This window comes from Gnatocerus cornutus, unplaced genomic scaffold (genome assembly GCF_029298725.1).
Source record: "Gnatocerus cornutus isolate USDA-ARS CGAHR unplaced genomic scaffold, icGnaCorn1.1 ctg00000335.1, whole genome shotgun sequence".
NCBI classification, from domain to species: domain Eukaryota; kingdom Metazoa; phylum Arthropoda; class Insecta; order Coleoptera; family Tenebrionidae; genus Gnatocerus; species Gnatocerus cornutus.
In genome coordinates, this window is record NW_028275654.1 from 23469 (window position 1) to 30291 (window position 6823).

Here is a 6823-nt window from a genome sequence, read left to right on the forward strand (position 1 = left end):
GAAAATCGCCTCGCAAAGAGACGCAGCACGGATCGGAGCGACGACCGACGAACCTGCAGAGTGTAGGAAAAAAATTCACAAACGGTCGAAGATGACGTCCGAGAAGGTCGAATTTTTTCAAGAACGAAGATAAAACCTTCGCCTTTCGTAGGAGTTGATTTTTGAAAACGATCTTGACGAACAGGTCGGAAAAAAAACGATGTCAATTTCGGACTCGACCATGAGAAACGAATTTGTACGACGAACGGACTTTTCGAACGACTTTTTTCGCAAAATCGACATTTTTTCCTCAAAAATTACCTCACACGACGAAATCCCATCATCGAAACATCACCGAAAACAGTTTTGACGGCGAAATTCTCGTCAATTTTACGAAAATAAAGGGAAAATCAGACGGACCACCGTCGAACATCCAGCGACGGGAACGGACGAGTTTTTTAATTTTTCTTGCCAATTCATTGCGAAAGAAGCAATTTTTCTCGACGAAACCATTTTATAATCATAAAAAAAACTCCCCAAACACCACAAACCAACAAAAATACGGAAATCTTGCATTGTTTGCATTTTTCAGACACTCTAAATAAAACTACGTCGATGTCGGCGGATTTTCAGTCGGTCGTCGGTCGACAGAAATCCAACGAAATTTTCATTTGTTCTTCTCAAAAACGAAAAACAAACAAATCAACAAAACATTCCCTACTATTAGTCGACATTTCGAGCAGAAACTACGAACGTCGAAAGATTTAAAAAATGAAATATGTAGGTGTGCGTGCGTGCGTACTTACTTGAAACTTTTTTCTTGTTTCATCGTCGCACTGGAACAAATTAAATTTTAATGCAATGTAAACGCGACCACACTTTCGACGAAAACATCTCTATGAATCGAACGACGTCGGAAAAAGAATAAATCGAGAAGAGAACAAATCATGAAACAACACACACCCACCCCGCCCGGCCCGGCCAGAGTGGTGGGAATTTCGATGAATGAACAGACAAAGAAACCAACTCTGTTATCAGTTCTAAGAAAGAAAGCAGGTAGCGGCGGCGGCGAACCTTCGACCGTACTACGGTCAGTTCATGAATTAACCCCGTCCGTTCGGAGTTTATTCATCTCCGGTCCGTGTCGGCGTTTACTTCAAGTGGGTGCTATTTCCATCTAAGCAAGCAAGTGAGTAAGTAAGTTCTCAAATTTTAAATTACGTTAATCGCAAGTGACTCGTTGAGATCGTCAAACGAACAATTTAATTTAACGCCTCATACGAGTTTTTTTTTTTCGTCATTTTGTCGCAAAAAAAAAACTAAAAAACGACTCGCAAAAAAAAATTTTTTTTTTTTCTTCTTTTAAATCTTGTACATTTTCTGACATGTGTACCATCGAAAAATGTCACATCCAAACGATCGAACAATCACAAAAAATCGTCAACGTACCATCTTGGAAAATTTTACCAGGCAACGACCATACCACGTTGAAAACTACCGGTTCTCGTCCGATCACCGAAGTCAAGCAACGTCGGGCGCGGTCAGTACTTGGATGGGTGACCGCTTGGGAACACCGCGTGCCGTTGTCTCTACTCTTTTCTTTTTTTATTAACATTTCTGATGTCAAACTTTTTTTAAATATATTTTTCACTATTTATATTTTCTCTCAGGAACTTATATAGTATGAAGACGAAAATTTTTAATTCGTTCGAGTTGAATTTGTGGTTCTGAAAAGAACCGATTTTTTTTCTTTTTTTTCCAACCAACTTCCAAGCTGCTCGAGGAGGATTTATTTTGAACTGGTGTATTTGGTGACGGCCTTGGTTCCTTCAGAAACGGCGTGCTTCGCCAATTCACCGGGCAAAAGAAGACGCACCGCCGTCTGGATCTCCCTGCTGGTTATGGTCGAACGTTTGTTGTAATGAGCGAGGCGACTGGCTTCAGCAGCTATACGTTCGAAGATGTCGTTCACGAAACTGTTCATGATAGACATAGCCTTGCTGGAGATACCGGTATCGGGATGGACCTGCTTCAACACCTTGTAAATGTAGATGGCGTAACTCTCCTTCCTCCTGCGCTTCTTTTTCTTGTCGCTCTTCGAGATGTTCTTTTGAGCTTTTCCGGCCTTCTTGGCCGCCTTACCTGCTGGTCTTGGGTGGCATTCTCTTCTAGTCGTCGAGTTAAAAAAACGTTTAAAAACAGAAAACGAGACAGACACGACGTGCACGTTACGACGAGTATACTCGATCTAAAACGCCGCACACCTAAAATCCCTCTATTTATAACGAGCGAGCGACAAACAGGCGCTCCGCCTTAGTTCGTCGTTCGACCATTGCCCTAACGAGATGGCGCTGTACCGACCATATAAATTTCTAGCCTTCGCCGCGTTCGGCATTTATTTCAAGCCGTACGTTTGTCAGTGCGCTTCGTGTCAGTCGCAGTAGGTGTTTTGCTGTTTATATCGTATAACAACATGTCCGGAAGAGGAAAAGGAGGTAAAGTGAAGGGAAAGGCGAAGTCTCGTTCCAGTCGTGCCGGACTTCAGTTTCCCGTCGGCAGAATTCATCGTCTTCTGCGTAAAGGAAACTACGCCGAAAGAGTGGGTGCAGGTGCTCCCGTTTATTTGGCGGCCGTAATGGAATATCTAGCCGCCGAAGTTCTCGAATTGGCAGGAAACGCCGCCAGAGATAACAAGAAAACCCGTATCATTCCGAGACATCTTCAATTGGCTATAAGGAACGACGAGGAGTTAAACAAGCTCCTTTCCGGCGTTACCATCGCCCAAGGCGGTGTCTTGCCCAACATCCAGGCGGTGTTGTTGCCCAAGAAGACCGAAAAGAAGCCTTAAATTTAATTCTTCGCCGCCGTCATCTCGAACGAAAAACAAAAACTTTTATAAAAACCATCTTCACATCGGCCCTTCTCAGGGCCAAAAATTCAACTCGAACGAATTGATTTTTTCGCCAAAATACAACAACCTATGAGAATCATGTTAAAAAGTCTTTTAGATATTTTAAAGTTAAACCGATCAATTAATTCATTATACGAGCGTAGACTGAACGGAAGATTTTCGATTACATTCAACCAAGAAAGATGATTTTTACGACTTTTCATCGTAATTTTTAGAAAAATTCAATGCCCGACTAAAGCACGAACTCGACAACTCTATCTATAATAATTTATTGATTATCTAATTCAAGAAACATTCCGATTCGTCGTAAATTTCTTCACATTTCGCACATTAATCTGTTAAGAACATACACACACACACCGGTCGCCTATACGTGCTCTCCGTCTCGATAATTTCTTGCAGCAGCAGTCGTCAGCGGTGAGCCGTAATACTACAATCAATCGTTTTATTTGCTATGAGATTTTGTTTCAAGTCACGTCTGAGGAGAGTAACTCTACCCCATATTGGACATAACCTCAAATATACTCTTCGTGGCAAAAACGTTCTTTTAACGATGGTCATTCTAACCTAAAACTGCTGTCAAAATTGTCAAAGTCGCCGCCTGGATCACAAATTAAAATGATCACTCACTCCGTACGATTTTCATTTCGATTTGAAGACAAACACACAATTGAGCAACATATTTAATTCGTTTGATTTATTTTGTGGTTCTGAAAAGAACCGTTTTTTTTTGTTTGTTTGTTTGCTTGCCTGCGGGGGGTTTGTTGTTATTCCTCTGAGGATGCGGATACACGTCATAAAATGATAAAATTAACCGCCGAAACCGTAAAGGGTACGACCTTGACGTTTCAGGGCGTAGACGACGTCCATGGCGGTGACGGTCTTACGTTTTGCGTGTTCGGTGTAAGTTACGGCGTCACGGATGACGTTCTCGAGGAAGACCTTCAACACACCTCTGGTTTCTTCGTAGATGAGACCGGAAATACGTTTCACACCACCACGACGAGCCAATCTTCTGATCGCCGGTTTCGTTATACCTTGGATGTTATCGCGTAGAACTTTGCGATGACGTTTGGCGCCACCTTTTCCCAATCCTTTGCCACCTTTACCACGACCGGTCATCTTGATAAAATTAGGAAATTCTTCGTACAAAACGACGTAGCTTCGACCAAGTTCGTTATGGAACTAACGTCAAAATTTCATTCCGCGGGACTATTTATAAGTTACGGCAGCTCCACCTCGCGTTAAAAACGAATCCACCAATGGCGTCGCCGTATGACTCATCGAGTTTATAAAACGGCCGTTGGCGCGACGAAAATTTTCAGTTGACTTTCGAACGTTCGTACGTACGGTCGGTCGTTCGGTCGAAGCAAGCAAGCAAGCCACTACCTACGTTAATTCTTTTCATTTGATTCATCCGATATCCGAGATGGCGAGAACTAAACAGACGGCTCGTAAATCTACCGGTGGCAAGGCACCTAGAAAACAGTTGGCCACGAAGGCGGCCAGAAAAAGCGCTCCCGCCACCGGAGGTGTCAAGAAACCTCACCGTTACAGGCCCGGTACGGTCGCCCTTCGTGAGATTCGTCGTTATCAAAAGAGCACTGAACTTTTGATCCGCAAGCTGCCTTTCCAACGTCTCGTCCGAGAGATCGCCCAAGATTTCAAGACCGATCTCCGTTTCCAAAGTTCGGCCGTGATGGCACTTCAAGAAGCCAGCGAGGCTTATCTCGTCGGCCTCTTCGAAGACACCAACTTGTGCGCCATCCACGCCAAACGTGTCACCATCATGCCGAAAGACATCCAATTGGCGAGACGCATTCGTGGCGAGAGGGCTTAAATTTCCTCCATCCATCCATCCATCCATCCGATCCGACCATCTAGAATTAACAAATTCTTCATCTTCGAAGGTGTTAAAAGAAGAAAAAAAAAATCGGTTCTTTTCAGAACCACAATTATTTTCCAACGAATTGAAAATTTATCGTTCGCGCATGCAACTTTTTGAGATTGAAAAAAAAAAAAAAAAAAAAAAAAAGTTAGGTTATGTGATTTATTCACAAAATTCGTACTTACATAAAACGATAAACTTTTGCTTTTTTCTTTCACATTAAATTTTCTTTTAACTGAGACTATTTGAAACATTATTATATAATAAAGTTTATCATTCTTTGTAATAACACTGTTTCGACAGTCAAATGAATAGACAAGAAAATCAAATGAAAGTATGTATCTCCTCAACAGAATGTGCATTGTCCAAGCGAATCTTTCGTTCGTTTCTTGAAAATAATTGTGGCCCTGAAAAGGGCCATTTATTTGTATCGATGGTGCCCCTACGTCGATATATACGATCGGAGCACGTTCCCGAAACCACCAGGACGTCGTCGTCGTTGAAAAAATTAAATCATCGTCGTCGACTTTTCACTTCTTTCTCTTGGGTGAAGCGGTTTTTTTCGCTTTGACGGTGACGGCTTTGGCCGTTTTCGGTTTCGGCGCTTTCGGTTTCTTGGTTGGACCGGCCTTGTTGGATTTCTTCGCTTTCGATGGCGTCTTGGGTTTGACGGGCGATCTGGAGGCGGCGCTGGCTTTCTTTTCGGGAGCGGACGCAGCCTTTCTAGCCTTCGATACGGCGACGCTCTTCTTTTCGGCGGCAGTTTTCTTAGACTTGGCCGAAGCGGCGGGGGCGGCCTTCTTACCGGCTTTTGAGGCGGATCCTTTTTCGGCGGACGTCGGCGCTGACGCGACGGAACGTTTAGCAACGCCCGTCTTCTTGGATTTCGCCGATGACGACGCGGTCGCAGCGGCAGATCTCTTTTTCGTGGCGGACGGAGCCTTAGCTGCACCGGTGACGGCAGAAGCCAACTTGAACGAACCGGAAGCTCCTTTTCCTTTGGTTTGGACCAACGAACCGGATGCGACGGCGCCCTTAAGGTACTTCTTGATGAAAGGCGCAAATTTTTCCGCGTCGACTTTGTAGTTGGCCGCGACATATTTCTTGATCGCCTGCAACGAAGAACCGCCGCGTTCCTTCAAGCCTTTGATGGCGTTGGTGACCATCTCCGAAGTGGGCGGATGAGAAGGTTTGCTTCTCGGATTTTTGGGCTTCTTCTCCTTCTTCACCGGTGAGGAGCCGGAAGTGGCACCGGCGACCGTCGAAGCTGCTTGATTTTCTACGTCGGCCATATTTTCGTCTATCGCGCGCGCGTTTTTTTCTTTTTATTATAGGTAGGCTTATTCTTCGGTGAAAGAACGAATGAACTTTACAGAACGAATTGGGCGCCAAAGTCAAAGTGTTGGCGCGTTCGAAAACGCGCGGACCGCGGACTAAACGAGAGCCTTCTCGTCGAGTTAGAAAATTCAGTGGGCCTCGAATACAGCTTTCGCGTGATGGCATCGTTCTCTTTACGCGAAGATCACCGCCTCCGGGTGCGGGAACATGAGCGATTCGGTCGGCGATGGCCTCCTGAATAACCTCAAGTTTTCCCGGACGACCAGCCGACCTCCAAAAGCGAACAAGGACCGATCGAACGTCGACTCGAACAAAGACCCTCCGAAACAAGGAGATGACATCCAAGTTCGACGCCGACGTTACGCGTTTTCCACGAATAACAGGAAAGTTCCGCTTTCGACCAGACAAACTTGGAAGCATCCTCTACAAGTTTCACGAACGAATCGGTCGAAAAGTACGTGCGATCTTTTCGAAAATCGCCTCGCAAAGAGACGCAGCACGGATCGGAGCGACGACCGACGAACCTGCAGAGTGTAGGAAAAAAATTCACAAACGGTCGAAGATGACGTCCGAGAAGGTCGAATTTTTTCAAGAACGAAGATAAAACCTTCGCCTTTCGTAGGAGTTGATTTTTGAAAACGATCTTGACGAACAGGTCGGAAAAAAAACGATGTCAATTTCGGACTCGACCATGAGAAACGAATTTG

The 6823-nt window shown here is 44.6% G+C and overlaps 1 non-coding gene across 1 annotated transcript; it reads left to right on the top strand.

Annotated features, from left to right (window-relative positions):
• The first annotated feature begins 1448 nt into the window (after window positions 1-1448).
• On the top strand, window positions 1449-1568 carry LOC148165393 (5S ribosomal RNA). The gene has a single exon (XR_015771516.1). It is a non-coding gene; the product is annotated as a 5S ribosomal RNA (ribosomal RNA).
• Window positions 1569-6823: the final 5255 nt, after the last annotated feature.